The sequence below is a fragment of the Cardiocondyla obscurior genome, linkage group LG13 (assembly GCF_019399895.1).
Source record: "Cardiocondyla obscurior isolate alpha-2009 linkage group LG13, Cobs3.1, whole genome shotgun sequence".
Classification (NCBI taxonomy): domain Eukaryota; kingdom Metazoa; phylum Arthropoda; class Insecta; order Hymenoptera; family Formicidae; genus Cardiocondyla; species Cardiocondyla obscurior.
In genome coordinates, this window is record NC_091876.1 from 5230285 (window position 1) to 5250068 (window position 19784).

Sequence of the window (19784 nt, forward strand, 5' to 3'; positions counted from 1 at the left end):
ACAGATGTTCGACACGATCTTCATTACGGGACGAGTGTACGTAAAATAAATAAAAAAAAAAAAAAAGAAGCCGACGTTATTCCGGTCATATTCTATCTCAGGGCAACAAGTGACCTTTAGCATATTAATTACTTTCAACTTTTGATTTTTATAATTAAAATATATACGTATAAGGTAATTTTTTTTTTTTTCCCTCAAACATTTTATGGTATTCAGCGTTAAAAGATCGACTGCGGTTCGTTTGTATTTAAAAGCATTTTGCGCTAAATCTGATTTTATCCGATGGAAACAGAGACGAAAGTTCGAGGTTAACGAGGTAAGGGGATTGGACTGGACGCATTTAACGTTACATGATTGAAAATAACGATGCCACGAGCATCTTGAGCGTGCTCGTTCACCAAGCGCATTTCATCAACTTATAATTTGTTTGCGTGTACACCGTGTATCCCTTTCACAATATCAACCTTTGAGGGCCGGTTTTTAATTTACCGCCAATGATACTAAAATCGAAAAGAATATCCGGTTGCAACTTTTTAACTAGTAACAGTCCTGCACCTCCGTTCGTCGATTCTGTGCTTGGTCAAACCTTACTACAGGATGATACATAACTGGAATGAAAGCTGTCGTTTGTAATAGATACTCGAGCAAGAAAAAAAAAATTTTTTTTTTAACCCAAAAAAAAAAATAATTAAACTCTTTAGATCGCTTAGATAATAAATGTGTTCGAATTAAGAATGCAAACTTTTTCGATCGATATTAAAATATTTTTAAATATTTATTTATGTAAGCACAATTTTTTTAATTAAAGTATACTCTATTTCGAGTTTTAAAAAATTAATCGTATACTTAATTTTTACTCGGGGATTTACATATTTAATTTACCGACTTAATCATGAATCACCCTGTATAGGCATTCCATTAAGTGTTATTTCATCCCAGTTACGAGTAAAAGCGTAGCCACGAGTGCGAATGAAAATTACATAGCCGGGCCACATGCGTTCTCCCGCGTGTCTCTCTTTTTTTTTTTTTTTTTCCCTTATAGCCTTTCCGCTTCCGTTGTGCCTCTTTAAATGAAATCTACTTTACAACGATGCAGTTAACTTGCACGCGACGCCGTTAACGAGAGTTGATCCGTAACAACACTCCCAGCGAATATAAAAGAAAAATTCGTGACTTGATAAATGAATAAATAAATTAGAATCTTTCTTTTCTTGATCAAAATTGCGAACAGGTCTACTCTTTTCTAAAATTTCTATTCCGCAATATATACCACTTGCGGCTGTGCAAAACGTAGGAGATAAATTTCGATAAAAATAATTTGTCACGGTATTACACGTGCGAAATATTCTAATCGCATTTCTCAGTTCCCGTTCACGGTGCTTGATAAATATATCGCCGCGTATTTTGCATTAAATAAATAATCCCGCGAGCACCTGGTCTCGCCACGTCGGTCCTGTCCCGCGCCGGAGTCGAAGGAGCCGAGAGAGTCCCGAGCCCCGAGCCGCATCTGCGTGCGTGTCGCACGGACGAGATTAATAAATCGCGCGAGGGGTCTCTCCACCTTTCCCTCGCGCCGACGCGCGTGTGCTGCCCGCGTAAAAATTTACGGGTAAGCCCATTTGCCGTAGGACCGCGTAAATCACCGTCATTGTCTTGTTGCTTTATTACCCCTATCCAGTGGGCACTCTCCTCTCGCTCCCTCTTTCTTTCGCGCGGCCGCTGCCACCGCGAGGGACGAGCAGCGCGTTTCCCATCCGTGTGCGACCGGGGACGTATGCGCTAGTATGTACACGTATATACGCGAAACGCATCAGACGCATATGCCAAGCAGCCGTACATACGCGCACGCAACCCGCAGAAGCGGTGCCCGCCGCGGCAAACGAGGCGTTAGGCTAAGTTAATTCAACCGGCCCTCGCCGCCCTCCCAAGTAGCCACCGCCACGGAAAACGTGAATCGCTCGTCGGAAGTGCATGGATCGTTTCTGTATTACCCCACGGCGCGATGCGGCGTGGTAGCGTAGAAGAAACTGCACGCGGCAGCGCGTCTCGCCAGTGGTGGCGGTCGTTGTTGCCCGCGTCCTCGGTGCCGCCAACAGTCGGGGATCTTTGATCATCAGAGGGGGATTAGGTGGATGAATATAAGTCAGTACCCTACTCCACCTCCTCCTACCTCTTCACCCTTCTTCTTCTCCTCTCACTCCGTCTCTCTTTCTTTCTTTCTTTCTCCCCGCGCTCCTCCTCGTTCTCTCGCTTCCCCGCGCGTTCTCCACCCCACGCGAAAATGACTAATGCGTTTCGCGTACCCGAGAATTACCGCGGGGATAATGCGAAGGTATGGGAGTCCCGTCTGTCGGTGGCGCGCCTCGGGACGCATTATGTATGGTAGCCTAATTTTATTGCACCATTCAGGGAACGCCGCGCGCACCTATCGCGGGTTTCTTTTCGCTATGGAGATTACGCGTTGCGACTCCCTCCCCCTTTCTATCTCCTCTCTATCTTTCTCTCCCTTTGAAATAATATCGAAAATTATGGCGAGCGTCCTCGGGGTTGTCGAATCGAAAATTCCACCGTGCGAGATCGGGGTGTACATTGTCCTGCAGGAAACGATTCGATAATACTTACGTAAATATAACATAATTTTTATACGCGCTGGAATTTTGTACAATGTCGTTGTTATTAAGTTCCCGGTGCGTTAAAAATATTTTATGAAACATACGTCTTATTTTATATGCCGATCTTTGTAATTTATATTATAAATAACTTTCATTTGATCAAATGCAAAAAAAAAAAATCTTAAAATACATTTTAACGACGTAGCGTGCATTTATATTATGTCGGTACGATTTTATCATATACGTACGTACGAACCGTGATTTATGGTTTTACGAAAATTAGCGTAATGCCAACAGGTCGTCGTAGCCAGCGTGAAAGCTCGCCGTTGGTGATAAGTCGCGTCCGCGCCGGCAATTCTCACTCGCTTCGCCCTCCCGCCGGCGTTGCGTCGCCTAGCCGCGTATCTCCTCGGCAATGCACACATACGCGAAAAGCAATCGTCGCCGCCGTCAGCCGCAGCGGTGCGTAATGAACGGCTTCTTTCGCGAGGCACGCACGGCGACGAGGCATTCGCCGTTGTTACGCCGGCCGATGGGCCTTCCCGTTGGGCGAATATTCCGGCGATTTAGCATCGCGCGCCGTATAAGGCACCCACGACACCGGGCGGCCCGCGTCCACGCGTCGCGAGCCCAGAGAACATCGTCGACGCGGAAAACACCGTTAACCCGAGCCTGGATTCCGCCACCGGCGATAGGAAGGTCGCGAGCGATATATCCACGACGTGGCCGATTCCGCATGAACGAACAGAAAATACGACGACGATTGCACCGTCCTCCGCGACCAACCCTTCCTCCTCTTCTCTCCGTCCAGATAGGCGCTTCTCGCGGCACCTCCTTTCCACCGCGTGTTTTCCTTTTTCTTTTTTTTCTTCCTTTCCCCTCGCTCGCTCTCGTCCGAGACCGTTCCGTTTGCCTCGCGGGCATATTTACGACTCAGGAAATAAAACGGTAGACACACAAGCGGAGACTCATTTGCAAGATTCACCTAAATCTAACTCGCGACACGGGCACGTAATGTACCTCTCGTGCCTCTCGGAATAATCGACCTGGTGTACTCCGTATCTTTATCGACGGAACGAGTCGCGGGAAAGCACGCGATTCCTTCCACTCCTCTCTTTCACGAAGCATTGACAACATAGCTTAATGCTCTACTGAACGTCTTAACCAGCTGCCGGCACACAATCATAGTAATAATGACTATTCGAAATAGACACGGACATACGCTGACTACCGTTTATCCTCGTCACACCCTGATATTCTCGCGACCGCAAGGTGTGTCTGCAACTGTGATTTCGCAGGCCGCCCGATTCGCGGATTGTTATTTTTTAATTTTCTTTTTTTTTTTAATTTCACTTTTCTTTCTTTTTTCCTTTCGTTAAAAGTATTAATTACACGGCTCGGATCTGCTAGAAACGCACACGTTTCATTTTCCGCCGCGACGTCAACGTAGAATTAACCGGAAGAATATTACAAAGTGGATTTTTACGTGCCTGTAAAAAAATCACGTCGAATTTTGTGTATAAGTTACGAGATTCAGCTTAATAGCCCGGTCGTTGATAGACACCACCGGCAAGGTGCGATGCGCAAAAAGAGGTGTGAAAAGACGCGGTGCAGCCCGCCGGGTCCCACGAGAGATGTCTTTTACGGTCCGCGGTGGCGGCGATAGACGCTGACGACATAGTAGTCTTTTCCGCAGCATCCCCGACGTTCTTTACGTGGTCGCGCGGTAGACGCGGCGCGTACACGCGTGCCCCGACGACTTCCACACGTCGCCCGGTGCCCGGCGTGCGAACACGAGCGACGAGCTCATGTGGGTGCGCCGTTCGCGTGTGGTAAGGACGTTCAGTCGGTCGGTCGAGCAGTGCCGAGAGAAAACGAAGGTAGATTGGCGCAAACGAAGCGAACAAAAGAGGGAAAAAGAGAGAGAGAAAGAGATAAAGAGAGAAACAGAGGGAGCGAAAAAGAGAGAAAGGAGGAGAGTACGTGCACGTATCAATATAAGACGAAGAGAGAAAGAGATGCGAGACGACGATAGGGAGAGCAAGGGATACACCTAGCCGGAGAGCGAGCGGGTCGGCTAAGACCGCGGAAAGAGGGAGAGCAATCTCGCGCGCGACTAGCATTAGTAGTAGTAGTACTAGTAGTAGTAGAAGTAGCACTAGGCGACTGTATTGGTAAAGTAGTAGTAAGGTGTACCTTACTCCGGTGAGCGGAGGCCGCTGTCAGTTCTCCCGAGACCATAGGCTCGAGCCATCGCGAGATCTCCCTCTTGACGAACTCCCACTGCACGAGAATTCACGGTAGCGTCAAGGTGACACCGCGATTGTCATTGGGAACCCCGGCTGGCTCACCTCGCAATCCGCAGGATTCCACGAGCAGAGAGAAGGGAACGAAAAGATTTCCGAGAAGTAGAAAGAAATATAAAAAAAAGAAGACCGGGGGGGAGGGAGGGAGGGAGGAACGAAAAGGGAGAAGTGCTCGATTGTCGAGAACTTCTTTGAGGATGTTCACTTAGATGTTCGCGCGGCAATTCGTGTAATTGCAAAAAAGACGACGTTATCGTAACGGTCAATGGACTCTCGAAGAAAAAAGAAAAAAAAATATATAATATACGCTTTGTCTCGATCTTGTTAACGTCGCGTACCGCGATAACGATTAGGTAGATTTCGAGAAACGGAATCGGTTGAATAGGTCACGCGAGTCGAAGCGAAGCGGGGAAAAGTCGCGAGTTCGCTACTACGGGCACGTTCTATTTGGCGAAAGTGACAGTGGAGTTTTCGCCGCCTTTGCGTTCTGGAAATGTTCTGAAAACGAGAGGTGGCCCCCCCGCTATCAGAATTTATCAGTGAAGAAGTGTGAAACACGAGTGCGGTACCGTGGCGAATTTTCCGGCCGAGATCGTTTGATGCTGCTGAACGAGGTAAGAATCTTAAAATTCACTCGCCATCATGATTGCAGCGATATATTCTTTCCGGCTGCAAAACATTTATACAATTCCTCCCATTTCTTTTTTTTACCTCTTTACGTTTGAAATTATACGAATATCGGAAAATTCCTTCGAGTTTTCCGACTCGACAAAGTACAAAGAGCGCGCCTGATCTGGTCGAGAGAACGCGCGATCGATTCACAGTTAATGCACGGAGAGTTCCTTGGGAATGACGGAGCGTCGACTGACATTAAAGTTTTACTCTCTCTTTCAACCGGCTCGCGGTGGCATCTCGTGCGCACACGTGCACGCGTGCACGCGCTTGTGTCTGGGTGCGCCCGGAGTAGGGCGATTTGTCAGTCAATTTCTTATCGGATTAGAGGCACTTAATGTACGATTATACCGACGCAGGTGCACCGGGGGCCCTAATCTTGCTTCCCGCGGCTCATGTTGCCCCCTCTTCCCCTTCCCACCCCCCTCGCTGCGTGCCATTCCAAGCCGCGCTCTAACACCGAACCGCGTTCCGCGGCCTATCGGGATAAGTTAACACGGGGTATCCTTTACCGGCGGCCCCGATAGCGATTTACTGTAGCGATTTGCCGGCGGCTCTCTCCGAAGATCGTTAACCCTGCAGCAGTGACCTACGTTCTCGTGAATTTCTACTCTTTTCAGTTACACCTTTCCGCGCTTCCCGCTTTTAAGACAGCGATATGTGTACGGATACATAACGTACCTTTCCCTTCAATCAAGAAAAGAAAAGATAAGATTGTGAAAAAGAGAACGCTATTTCGAAAAATATTATACAATCGAAATGGGAATTTTTATTCTAAATAAAAGGAAAGAAAAAAAAAAGTTTTCCCACCTTTGCAGGATACTTCGTTCGATCCGCGCAATTATTGAATTATTATTGAACTAATTTACTCAGTTTGTACTCGTAAACTATTTTCAGTAATTATTCCCTAGCTCGTTTAAATATAAATCGCAATTAGCGTCGAAATCCGACGCTCACTCTCGCTTTCAGCGACGAGTCGCTAGTCTGAATCGGCAACCGCAAAGCCATCATCGTCAACGGAAGATAATAAGGATGACGACGAAGAATCGCCGCGTTTCCTCGCTCGACTGGATAAACTCGGTGACTTTGTCGGTGCGGATATTTCTTTGCCCCCTTACCCTTCTCCCTAGTTGTCGTTGTAAAGAGTGTAGGTTTAGTAACGTTGCAAAAAGCACCAGTGTGCATCTTTCTAATCGCTTTGCATTCTTGGCGCGGATCCCATTTTGTCGTAGAGCAGTAGCTCTCGTTTAGCAGAAAGCAATCGTTGTTGCAAGAATCCTATCTTTTTCGTTGACTGCCATTTTTTTCTTTTCTCGAGATTTTAATTTAGCGTAACATTATTCCTTTTTATTATAATTATAATTATTATTCTTTTCTATTCGATCTTTTTATTATAATTATAAAATTTACCATAAAAAGAAAAAAAATAAATAAATACAAGGATTTGTGCAAATTATTATATAAAATTAAAACAAAATTATCTTTAATTAAAAAAATTCCAAATAAAAGATCGTAGAGTTCTAAAAAATTTTTCCCCCCAAAAAAAAGATCGTAGTTTTCTGTGGGATCTATTTCTAACTAGATTGCGCGCAACACGTGGGTTAATCAGCGGATCAAGCGGGACTATCCCGTACGATCACTATCGAATCCGCGGAAACGCAAGCGAGGAGACGCAACCGCTTTATACCAAATAGCGTGAGCATCGCGATTCGAGAGCCCGCTCTCGTCACATCGTCAAGTGGTTTCCAGGAAATATCGGATTCTTCGCCTTAATGCGAACCTGTTCGCTCGAAACGGCCTTCCTACGTTGAACAATGGCTGTGGGCATAGGCGTGGGTGATCAACGAAGGATACAAAGCAGATCTGACCTTATACGATCCACCAGGGAGATAAAGTTAGGCTGTATAGCGAGGCATGTCCGGCACGGCGTCGACCACGGGTACGTCGTAACAGAAACTTGATTGTCCATTTTTACGAGCTTTACGGTTTTGCAGAATCCGGCACAGATGTCCCCGCTGAACGCGAACGTAGGTACGCCGCGCTAAAATTAGACGCCGATCGAAAGGAATGACTATTGCAAATATATTATATATCCACGTGAGAACGTTCCCCGTCACTTCGCGCTAGAATCGAAATATCTTTCAGGAGTCTCCGCTTTTGGCCCGCGGAATTATATTTCTCTCGAGCGATCGCGATCAAAATAATAATTAATTAAATGAAGTCTATTACAAGATATCAGCTGAGCCGCGGTAATTTAATTTACGTGCTTATAGTAATACCGCAAACGATCTATTCGCCCGTAAAATGAATAATCGGGCAGATTTTCCAAATTCGTCCGACCATCGTTTACCATAACTACTTAAAACGACTAGTTTTATAGACTCGCATAAGGCGGCCCGCCGTCCGCGCGCTTGGTTCGTTTGCTACCTGCATTTCACTTCGAGGGGCCCGAGATACGAGTCGGCCGCGTAACGAAGAGAGCTCATCGAATAATTCCACACGCGAAACGGACGTAAGAATGAACGAGCTCCCTCGGCGCGGCTTTAAGGACAAGCGTGTAGCGCGCGGCCAAACGTTTAATCAGCGGCGTCTCACGGTTCATTCTTTTTCCCATTCGCGCAGTCCCGAAGCAGCCCCGTAATTTAACGACGCGTTAGACTGATTTTACAACCTGCCAGCAGACTCCGCTTTAAACACGATCCATTGGCAAGAGAGAAAGAGAGACACGAAGAGAGAGAGAGAGAGAGAGAGAGAGAGAGAGAGAGAGAGAGAGAGAGACTTTTACTCGCGCTGTACTCGCCGATACGTGCTCTCCTGCCCGAGAAAAGCCGCGGTAAAGATTAACAGGTTATCGCGTACGACGGACTGGCGCGCGTAATTATGTTCGTTACGTGGCGTTACGTCGCGTTACGTACGTTTACTCTGCGCGGCGATGTGCCAGGATACACCGTTCGACTCGCTTCTCCGAGCCAGCGGAGCCGTAAAAAAAAGGATTGCGCTCTGGGAAGTAAAGAAAAGCGACGGCCGCGGCAGAAAAGTCCTCTTGACGAAGCGACGGAACGAGGGGGCAAAGAGGATAGAAATAGGTGGAGGCTGAAAGAACGAAAAGACGTGAGGAAGAAAGAGAGAGGTGAGAGGCGAGGGTCGTCTATTTCGCCGCGTTCTTGAGGAATTTTTACGACTACCGACTCTGTCGGGTAGTCCTTCAGCTAGGATAGGCCTCTTAGGGCTACGTGGTTGCACGAAAGGAGCCACGTACCACTTGTGGCTTTACTACTTTCACGTTTAAGCGGCTATTAGCGGCGATTCTCGTGACGGTAGGCCCTGTACCCCCATTCCCTGCTTCATCTCCGCCTTCGTTTTCCGCTCATCTTCTTCCTCCTCCGCGGTTTTACTTCCCGTCCCCCTCCCTCCCTCCCTTCCTAAGTATTCCCGCTCTGCTCGTTTCTTTGTTCGCACATTGATCAAGTGCAAATATGTAAGGTACGATTTTTAATTCCCATTGACTGACACGAACTTTGGTAAATTCGGCCGAAATAATAATATTTAATATATATCAATACTTCAACGTTATTAATAATTAATGATAAATTGACAAAAAATTTTTTATCTGTTGCGCATAATTACGTAAAGTGAGATAAATACCTTCTTATTCGACGCATATCTACGAAGTCGTGAAAATCGATTTATATTTTATCTTTCCTACGTTCTTAATTTTTCTTTTTTTTTTCTTTCTTTCTTTCTTATTTTTACGATGATAATTCTTGACCCGGTCGAATAGCGTTCGCGAGGGTGAGAAAGAGAAACGGCCGCAGGGGAAAAGAAGACGGCGCTCCGGAGCGGGCGCCGGCCCTCTGATGTTTGAGAGTCATCGCCTGGCCGGCTGTGTTTTTGCACTTCCCTTGGAAGTGTACGCTAAGTAAAGGTTACTCGAAGTCGTGGGGCGACGAACGGAGGAGCGGACGGCGAAAAAGGAGCACCGGAGCGGCGGTGTGACCGTTGCCAATCTTACACCGCCGCTGCAAGCAGCTCCGAGAGCAAGTGTAACCGCGACGAACAGTGTGAACGCCGTCCACAAACGCGAGTGCATTTCGAGGCCTCAAAGATGAGAAGGACGGACGGAGCCGTCGCCGAGGAAAACGCGATCACCTGGTTCTCTCTCCCTCTTCTTTCATTTTTTTTTTCCTTTTTTTTTATTTATCCTTGTCTCTCTTTATCCCTTTCTCTGGACTGACCACCGTTAAACTTACGACTACTACCGAGCGACATTGTCTCGACGCGCCAAAGTTAACCGTGAAAGCGTCGCTTTCGTCTCGCTCACAAGCGCGACACGGAAGACTTCGTCCCTGCGACTCGTCGGGATAAGTGAATACAGACACGATGGCCAGATATGGCAATAAGTACTTTTTAGTGCGTTTAGTATAGTATACGAGATTAAATTTTTTTTTTTTTAGAAAGATTTTAATTTTGCAAAATTTTTTTTTTTTTAATTAAAATAAATAGGAAGGATAAAATATTAATTCCCGCGTCTTTTCACTCAACGTGATTGATACAGTGATTTATATTAAATTGTAACGTGACCGACGCAGAAAAGGACAGCCTCTTAACAGAAACGGAAAGTACAAGCTGTCCGACAACTTCACGGTGTCGTTACCTACTTGTCATTTCATAATTTATAGGCGTGCGTACTTAGAATCTCCTCCTATCATTACATATCTCTTTCCGTCTTTTCTATTAGCTTTTCAGATATGACATGCATGCATATGTTATTTGCGATGTTCAAAAAAAAAAAATAAAGCGCAGTATCACGCAGTGAACGATTATATCGAGCGTTATTGATAGGTCCTGTTACCATTAAATTTCTCTCTATACTTATGTGTGCACACACACGCGCGCGCGTAATTTTTTTTCTCTATGCTTGCGTCGGATATGATAAAAATTGTTTTTTTTTTCTTTTCTTTCAATCTTTAATAACTGTTATTTTATAAAGTACAGGAAAAATATAGCGATTTAAATTGATTTCGTAATGATTATACCGCTAGTAAACTATCGCGGCTACTTATGAAGCCGAGTCGAGATTGGCCATAGGTGAGAAATTATCATCTTTCATTAGGAATATTTTGTAACATCCGTACTTATAAAGACCCGGGGAGACCGTATCCGACGATGGGCGAACCGGCGCCAAACTTGTATAGACGGCCACTATTAGCTCCGCTGGAGTTTGCAAAGAAAGGGATCAAAAGATCGCGTAGCGACAGAGCAGATTTACGAGCCATAAAGGCTCGTCCAACAATCGGCGTTCGGCGTACGCGTGCTGTTTGAACGAGTCGACTCCATAAGCGCCGACAAGAATGTTTTCAAAATAGCCAACATAATCCATAATTGTGCCAGTAAAAATTTTATAACGTCGAATTTGATTTTAATATAATATTAAATAGGTTTAAATTATAATTATTTAATTACGCTTTAATTCTATTAATTTTTTTTCCTTTTTTCTTTATTTCTTTTATTTACGGTGAACGAACTTAAATAATCGCAACTCTTATTTTTTGCCACCCGCGTCGCGACGCTTATGGCAAATCCCATGCTCTCAAAAAATAAAATAAAAAATAATAATAATATCCCAGCGCTCGCCGTAACGACGAATGATGCCGGATTCGGCACTAAGTTTCTACGAGGCGCCAATATCTTTTTAATAGCTCGGAAACTTGCGAAGATTAAATGACCGCTAAGCGAATTTACGAGCGAAAAGGTCCCGACCTGTCATCAGCAGTCTGGTGTGCGTATTTCTAGCTGAACGACGACGGCAGGGTGGCGAACGCAAATTGCCAAGGAGCGGAAGTCGTCACGCGAGCTTCTCGGAATCGATATAGCTTTCGAACGTCTATATTAGCGCCCCGCTGTTGTTTTTACCGGGGCGAAATTCAGACGCGAGGGAATCCCAGAATCCCGCTCGCTCGGCTCGGGAATTAAAGCCATAAGTTAAAGAAAAGGTCTATCCGCTGCCTATACCTAGGCAGAAACCGTTCTTATTCCTTTTATTTTATATATTTTTTTCTATTTCCACACGATGGATCCTTCGTTCGAGAAACAATTCGATATTAATATTACAAAAATCTGAAAGCACCCGACATTTACAGGGTAGATAAACCGTCGCCTTTTACCACATCAGTCGTTCCTTCTCTAAACTTAGCCTCCTCGGTTTGACGCAAAACTCGTGCGTGTAAATTGCACGCTTGGAAAGGATCAACCGTTCGTTCACTCGTTGCGCGCGGCTCGCGAGGTGAGAGAAGTAACCAAAAAAAAAAAAAAAAAAAATGTGACTCCCGCGCGTCACGTCGCGTTTTCAGGGCGAAAAGATGAGTTAAAAGAATCGCCTACGGAGCGGGTAGGTGACCGTGGGCAACGAAGGTAGGAGGTCCATTTGCTGAAATAATGATAACCGCGTAATGAGACGACGGCCGCGTCGGCGGTGGCGGCCGAGAGAGGCGGCTGGAATTATTAGCCGGGTTTCCCAGTATCGGGAGCGAAGGGACGTTTTCTCCCTTGTCCCTGTACCACCGCGGCCGTCGTTTGTACGTCCCCGCGCGCAAACGAGTGTCATCGGTAGGACGCTCGTAAAAACGGGACCGCGCGGAAAAAGAGCTAATGCCCGGGAGATTCTTGAAGGTAGGGTAAGGGACTTCCCCGCCCGTTGTGACCGGGACCTTACGAACCGGGTGTACCCCCCGCCGCATTCTTTCCGCGTGCGAGTAACAAGCAAACGTAACGTAAATTTCTGCGCTTCTTTATGCCCCGGCCGGACGTTTAAAATCCACTTTGGAGCTGCCCCGGTCGCGCACAATAGGACCACCCAGCGAAAGGAGTCGTTTGCGAGCGGAGCTTTCGGCCGGGCGATTAAAATTATATGTCGTACGTTCGCGGCGATGCGGGGCGTTGCGTGATAACTCAGCGAGTAATCATATCCATTCCGTTTCTTTTATCCTCTCTTTTGCTTTACAAATGATCATGTCTCTTAAAAAAAAAAAAAAAAAAACAGAGAGAGAGAGAAAAAAAGAGAAGAACCTAACTGTGTTGTAAATTATCTCCTTGAGTTTTAAATTTGTGAAAATTAATTCTTACAAAAATTTTCCCAACGAAAAAGTTACTTGATCATGTTTTTGCGATTAATTCTTTAACCTTTTTTTTTTCTTTTTTTTTCTTTGACGGTACAACGCTTTACAAATTATGCCGATTGCAAGAATAAAAATTAAGAATTTAACGCAATTATATATGCATACGTAAATAAAATATATATAAACGCGATTGGTATCTTACCGAATGGTCCGTTCAATTTACATTTAGTCTATATTTGGTATATGTTCGAGAGCACCGGAGAGAGTCCTTGAGACGGCACGATGGGATTGCGTTTTCTTCGATGAAGGGCAGTGGAGTATCTCGCGAGATGAGCGAGAGGGCGGAGGCGGGAGGGAAGAAACGGGGAGATAACGCGTTTTTAATGCGCGTCGTCGGGCATTACGATTTCAAACGCAGTAATAGAGGGACCTCCGCGCGCGGAATGCTCATTCTTGTTAGGGCGTACTTGCTTAACTCCCCTCTCGCCCCCCCCCCACTCCCCTTCCTTTCCCAATCCCACCCGACGTTCGCGCGCGTTTCGCATCCCGTTTGTAATGCGCGTTTAATTGTGCGCGCGGAGGCCGCGACTTAATGAAGGGAATCAATCTTGCTCGCGCCGTATTCATCTCAATTCCAAACGCTGCGCGTCCGCTACGTTTTGTTCTCGATTTCAATCATCGGGCACGATTCAACCGATTCACCCCGGCATCTAATCCCGCCTGGGTGATCTAGGAATCGTTTAAAAGTTTAAAAGGCTCGAATGCAAAAACGTTTAAGTGACTTATTTATTTTTTTTTTATTTTTTTTTAATATGTAGAAGTTTTATTGTTGCCCGATTGTCGCCGCTTTTCCTTAAATCTCATATTTCTAATATTTCATAGGCTATCATGGAATACTAAGGCGATACTCCCGCGTTAACAATTTCTACACGCAATATGTTGCGCGACCTAAAAACGTCCGTCTTTTGTGACGCGGTACGCACTTTCCATCACGCGGTATTTTTAGCCCGAGCGATTTATTATTTTCGGCCACTCTCACCCGGTGAAGGATTCGCGTTATTCGGTGCAACGGCCTGAGCGTGTGTGCAAGGCTATCGGAAAGACAGGCGCATTGTACCTGCGAAATCGATCTGGGCAGCCTTCGCCGACGCGTTTTCGCAACGTATATATGCGTGGGTCTCGTTTCATGTGGCGATAATGCGGAGAAGGTGAAAGGAGTGCAGCCGGGCAAGGTAGAAGCGAAGAATTTCTATCTGGCGTGCGGTCCATTTTTTTTTTCACACCACCGTCACTTTCATTTTCAAGAAATTACACTAAATCGAGGTAGAATTCTCCCTCCGCGAAATTAAAATATTAAAAATAAATCCCGAACCTCGCCAAGTATTTCAACCGAGTATTTTAATCAAGCCCGCGATTTTTCATGGTACGCTAAACGCGCCGGGAACGTAAATGCCGGCAAAATAATATTAATACAATTTTTTTTCCCCCGGCGTCTACCTATCGGGATTTAATGCCATTCCCGTGTAAGCCAACAAGAATACGAGGAGCGCGCAAATATTATTCGATTCGATCGAGAGGGGAATTGCAAAGTGCATTATAATACCGATCGCATCTCGAAGGAGTGCATCGCGCCTGTCGCCGTGGCGATAAACGAGTTTATCAACCGCCTCACAATTAGCCGCTCTTCATGGAGGCATTTCAGCGTGGGCACTGTCGCTCTAACGGGTCGTGTGTCGTGGTAGTGAGAGATGATAGATAGGGCGCGAGAGAAAAAGAGAGAGAAAGCGAGCGAGAGAGGATAAGACGGGGGTTAAGAGAGCGTAAATGGAAGAGAAGAGAAAGAATAAGAATGATAGAAAACGAGAGAAAGAAAATTCGCACGTAGGGAGACGCAGCGAAACGGACCGAGGAGGCGGCGGACGCCTCCGACGGATATTCCTGTGACATCGAGATGCTCGTAAGCTACTTAGGACTTAGCTCAGCCACGGTCATCCGTAGGTGTGCACGCGGCTTTACACCATAACGACGTCCTTGCACCTTCCCACACGGAGGACGTTTTATAGCGCCAACGTGCGCTCGTTACGCTTTCTCTTGACGGTGCACCATGCCGCGTTATTGGGAATGAAAATCAAAGCGGCGGCATCTTTCTGATGTTGGGAGCAGGACTACCGAACAGATGGAAGTAAAACGAGAGAGAGGAAAAAAAAAGGCACGCGAACGGATCTTAAGATATTCAACGATACTATGTTACTATTAGGAATTAAATTCGTAAATGGTAAAATAATAACGATTTCTCGACGAGATTTTAAATAAATCTAGAGTGACGTGCGTTGGTATTAATCCGCCGAGCGTGAGTCGCCGATAAAAATGGCGTTATTGATAATTAAAATATCGTTAGTTTTAAAGTGAAAAAGGTGATTAAAGATAACTGTGTTGTCGCGGCGAGTAATTGCGACCGGGAAAAATAATGATGGAAACACGAAATAATTGCGCTAATTAAAGCGAAAGGTGAGGGATACGAAAGTCCAATGCGAGATGGAGACTCGAAATGTGTAATTTACGTGCAGGCTTTGATTTCTTTTTGAGAAAATATATGAAAGGATATATAAGAGAGAAACAGAAAAAAAATAAAAAAAATACAAAAAAAGAAAGAATTCAATTTTAAAAGTTATATAATTATATGTCTATGTATTTAATCATTGGCGTATCATCACGACACATATCATCTCGCTGTGAACTTATGTAATCGCGCCGCTGCGAAGCGAGACGGGGACGGGGAGTTTTTTGCGAGCACCGCGGGTATTTCGCGCGATTCTCGCTTACGGTACGGTAATTTAGAATCGCAACGGCATAAAAACGGTTATACGCTTCTGACTACCCTAGGCGCGCGGGTATTGAAACGGCTGTAAATTACTGAGCGACTGCCGCATCGGCGCTATTGACGGCTCTAAAATGTTGCCCTGATGACTTAACTGGAAACTCTAAACCAGTTCCTAATGACTTTTTGCGGCGGGACGGATCGACCGGCGACAAAGACGAGAGAAGGCACGCGGGGTACGCGACGAGTAAAGCACGAGGATGCGTGTTTATTACACCGTTCCGAATGTACCCGACTTGAATTATTAAGAAACGTACTCGTCCGTCAAAGGTTGCCCCGGCCAGAAGGACCACCGCGGCGAAAGAAAGAAGGCCGGGAACGCTATCGCACCGCAAACGAGAATTTAATCCGAATATTCGACTTGTACATTTAATTCCAGAATATTAAAAAAAGGAAAAAAAAAAAAAAATACAAAGTATTTGCGAAATCTTTGTAATGAAAATTTGTCGAATAATTAAGTACGAGTCGTTGCGATTGGTATTCGTCGAGTGGCGGATAGCGGAAAGGAGGTGAAGGCTCACGGCACCGCGAAGATCACCGTCGAAGTTTTGCCGAGACGAGGGAAAGATCGAGGAAGTGGAACGCGCCGGTGCTGCAATTCCGTATGCGCGAAGTTATCTCGCGCGGTCTAAGGTCGAGGGTCGTCCCTCTTTTCCCCGACGAAAAGTGAGCCATTCTCTGGCTCGTGCATCCTCGTAAGCGCGACGGCATAGAAACAGCAGCGCTGTCGATACCATAAGGTTAAAGGTCGCCGCGGTCGTAAGCAAAGCGCGTCTCGACTTCGAGCCTCGCGGATTTCATCCCGAGGACGACGGCCCGTTTCTCGCGTCCACGAGCTTCGTGACACGGCAGAACCAGTATTTCCGATTCTTACCGGTCGATCAGTCTCGCCTCTCATTCCGAAAGAATTGATAGATCGGACGGAATTGTCCCTCGGTCGTTTAAATTTATAAACTTAAATTAAAAAAAATAATAAATAAATAAAAAAAAGAAAAGAGTTTTTTTTTAATTATTTCCTTCTGCTGCTAAATGATAAAACGGTTCAAAACTTAACAAAAATATTTGAATCAAGTCTCAAATAATTCTCTCTTTTTTGTGATCTCGATATTTTTTTTATCTAAAAGCATACATTTATATCGTCCCTATCGGATAATACAAAAATCGAGTAGCCCGTAGGCCGGGGTCCGAGTTAAAGATCGCGATATGCATTGCGAGAGAGCTATCGTTCCGTTCCGCAGGAACGGCAGCGGTCGCGGACACGTGTCGAAGGTCGAAGACTTCGTATTTTCTACGCCCACTTCCAGGTTGCGGCGTCACGGAGGTGAATATCGTTGTATGATTGATAGGTCGATGCGCGCGTGTCTCGCCGCGGGCTCCCCGACACCGGCGCCTCGTACTGACGCGTGTAGACGAGAAGGGTCCCCCTTTTCCTCCCCCGTGCAAAGAGAAAGGGGGAAGAGCGCCTCTCTCGGTGCGCGAAGTCATAAGGTTAACTATTGTGGTGTACACGCCGTGGAGACACGACTACCACGCGAGCCCGGGCAGGGTGAAAGTTTACGCCGCCGTTTCTCTCCCCGTTCGAGACACGCGCGTATAAAAAAAGAAAAAAAAAGAAAAAAAAAAGGAAAAAAAAAGCGCCCTTGATGTGGTCCGCGGTTCCGCGCTCGGTTTCCGGAAACGTTTCACTCGCGCGTCTCAATCTCGCTCGCCGAACACGTTTCTCATTTTACGGAAGTAAAACAGAAGCGAGGGGGAAACCTTTTATTTGGCCGCGTTTTAATTAATTCTCCGCAAACGGGAATAAGCGTCCCGCAACGTCATTGTGCGAAAATGATTACGCGGAAGATTTCGCGTTTCTCATTTGTTAAGACGATTTGTTATACGAGGTCGCGTGTACTCCGGAATGTCGCTCCCGCGGCGAAGTGCCCACCAGAGCGCCCAACGAAACGCTTCCCGGTTAATTGACCGGGACGTCTAATTAATTAAATGCCATCCCTGTGGCGCATTTGCTTAATTGCTAAGCTTCGCTTTGCCGGTCAATGAACGTCTCGTACGAACGGCGCTCGTGTTATTCTTTCGGTCCTGGTCCTATGAATAATTATCGCGACGCGTCTTTTATCCACGGCACGAAAATAGAACGCGACGTAATCTATAGCTTTTTAATTATTAATTGCGCTAGAAAATTATTTTTATTATTTTTATTCATTAACACAAATAATTCTTAAAGAAACAGTAAAGAAAAAAATTAATTTTAATTTTTGAAATTTAAATAAAAATCACGGCACGTCTCAAAAATTTAAATAAAAAAAATACAATTTTAATAGGTCTTTTGAAAACGACGGCGAGCCCCGCCGTGCACCGACGTTGCGCAAGAAATTCTACCGACGTCGTGAACAAGGCGTACAATTTAATGCGCGATTACGCGACACGAAAGCTAAGCTAGCCGCGCGATCGCATTAATTTCATAATTTAAATGACGCTCACCGCGGACCCTCTTTAAAGCCTTGCCCTCTCGCGACATCGTGGGCTATTTCACAGCGCGAGGATACCCCGCGGCGGATTACAATAGCGGCTCCAGTTTCCACCGCGAAGTCACTCGCGTTCGTGCAACGCAATTAATACCAGCCGCGGGATCGTCTGAAATCCTAGAAAGACGCTGCTCGCGAGCCTCGCGACAAATAAATAACGTCCCCGCTTCTGGCACAATTGATCAAAGCCGAATCGTTTCCCGGTCGATTCTTCCGCCTGAGAAGGCCAGGATTTCTCACAGCCGCGGCGGAAATATGGCTTTTAGCGGGGAAGACACGGACGCCGAGCAAATTTGTACCTATATACGTTCGATCTTCGCGGTCTAAGCGCGATACGCGCGTTTTAATCTTATTTATGTACCGGGATTCGATGGAATTAATGGCCACGCCCCGTGCGAGCGCGATCGTCTTCGATTTCCGGGGCCGCGGTCCCGGAAGAAAATCCTCTCTACGCGTACATGTGTGCACGCGGCAGAACATACGGGGCCGACGCACTCGCGCGATGCAACGCGGGGTGTATCCAGGGCCCTGGAATGCGGCACGGGGGACCGCGACTGCGGCAGTTATACCTGCCAGGACTCGAGCCGGGACTCTCGATCCTGGGAACCAGAAGGGGGGAAGGAAGTCGAGGCGGCCGATAGAGCCCGAAGGGCAGTCTCACCGAATGGAAGAGGGTCAGGTAAGTTAAGAGCGAAGTTAATTATCGGCCAACTCGCCGGAACTACCGGCGTTCGCCGCTGGTCGCCTATGAGGAATCCTAGTCCGACTTTACGCGGTACTGTGGACCCTTTGTACCCTCGATCGAGACTTCGCGGTCAACACGGAGTTGCGCACAGTCCGTTTTGCGTGGACAGAATCAAAGACTTTGAAAAGAATAAAAAAAGGAAAAAAAAGGAAAAAAAAAAAAAAGTGTTTAATCAAGAGACGATATAAAGCTTCGAAGTTATTTTGCATCGTAAAATAATCGACACAAAGTAATTAAACCATTGAAACAAATCGAGAGAGAGAAAGAGAGAGAAAGAGAGAGCGTTATGTCCGTTTTGTGCCTTCGTAATGGCATCGAAAGATGAACTGCGGCCGTCTCGTGCCGCGATTGACACCGAAGATATCAAGAATCCGTCGGATAGGCGCAACGATGCGCCGTAACAATTTATTCTTAACGTTCCCTTTACGCGCGGGGCCTTTTAAAAAGCCACGAGGGAAATTAATCATTCCTTACGCGGCTCAATTATTTCACGTCGACGAGGGAGAAAATCGCGATCGAGAAAAATTCACCTCGCGTCCTCGTTACTATGCACGGAAGACCGATCGCGCTTTCCCGATACGCAACGGTCAATATCGCTGGAATGACTCGGCCGTTACTTAGACGTCCTGCAATGAGTTCGACGTGCTCGTTAATCTCCATCGTTACACGTGTCAACGCGGTATAACGAGTACGAAAGAGTTAATAATGCGCACAATATAAGCTGGAAAGACGAACAAACGCCTATAATTCCTCGACGTCGCGGAAATGTCATAATAATCAATCGCGTAAGATACAAGAGAGATCGTAAGGGACATAATTTTTTTAAATGCCGTTGAATTTCAATACGCTAATTAAAATTTATAATTACGTAACGTATATAAATGCATAGAATTTAATTAGAGAATTTCGAATTAATTCTTGGAATATA